Below are 1249 nucleotides of genomic sequence, written 5' to 3' on the forward strand. Positions count from 1 at the left end.
GCCCCCCCCCCCCCCCCCCTCCCGTGAGGGTACACTTACTACCAAAGGAGGACTTGTAAGTTATTTTTAACATCGCAGTACCTTTATTTTTCATGTTATTTGTTTTTTTGGTAACAAATTTATTTCTAAAGCAGATTTATTCCCAACAATCTACATATTGCCTACATCACAAAGATTATCAGGAGCAAATACGATGAGTCATATCTGTCATGATAGCAAATACCTGTAGCCACTATAGACTTATGGTTCAAGAAATTTGAGGTACGATCATGTAATTTGAATTAAATTTATAAATTTAATTTAATTTCTTATAATATCACAAGGATTATTTTTACTATTGCAGAGGTTCTTCACCTGGCTCCTAGAGCACCGCTAATAGATCCGCCGAATCATCGAGATCTGGGGCAAGCATCACCTTGTCGAGATGTTCAAGACAACCTGCCAAAGGGGCGAGCAGTCTGCCTGGATTGGTGAGGGGCTTTGGGATTAATTGACTGCAGCTTGGGCCTCTCCTGATTATGAGGTAAGAGGCAGCCGAACCGGGCTAATCGAGTGATGGAGGGGGTCAGGGGAGCTACGCTCCATATTGGCAGATCAGTCCCCCACACAGAGAACTATAGGAAGTTAGTAAGATTTTTTTAGCTATTTGAACATTAATTCAAATTTTGAAGTTTACTTTTTTAGTGCTAACCACTTTTGTACAACAGAGACCAAGGAGTTGAGTCGTGCTCCCTCAGTTGCGGAGCTGCATGTTCGAACTCGTCGGTGTCCAGGGACTACACAATGGGTTTTGGAGTATTCCTGACGGGTTATCGTAAATTAAAAACCTTAAATAAAAAGTTTATTTTAATTATAACTACTGGAAGTATCAATTAAATACTGGTTTTCATCATGCATGAGGAGTTCAAGCAGCTCCGGGAGAGGCACTTGGCCGCTTAGGCCCAGACTTATGTCAGCAGCAGTGGTAGTCACTCTACCACTACGCAGTTCGACTACGAGATTCGAACCCAGGCTCCAGGTAGGAAAAAGGGGAGGGTTTAGGACCTTGTAGCAAAGGGCATAACCTTCGAGACCGAGCTCTCCCATGGTCCCGTTCTTAGTTCCCCGAGCTCCTCACAGCCATACTCAAAGGCTCTTGCCAGGTAGGTGACTGCAATGAACAAATAGATCTGTCGGTTGCGTAAGCAGATGCTAGAAGGCCAACATAGAGTCGAGGACTCTATAACGTGCATGGTGGAGACCTTATCAA

Source organism: Phalaenopsis equestris, unplaced genomic scaffold, assembly GCF_001263595.1.
Source record: "Phalaenopsis equestris unplaced genomic scaffold, ASM126359v1 Scaffold000800, whole genome shotgun sequence".
NCBI classification, from domain to species: Eukaryota; Viridiplantae; Streptophyta; class Magnoliopsida; order Asparagales; family Orchidaceae; genus Phalaenopsis; species Phalaenopsis equestris.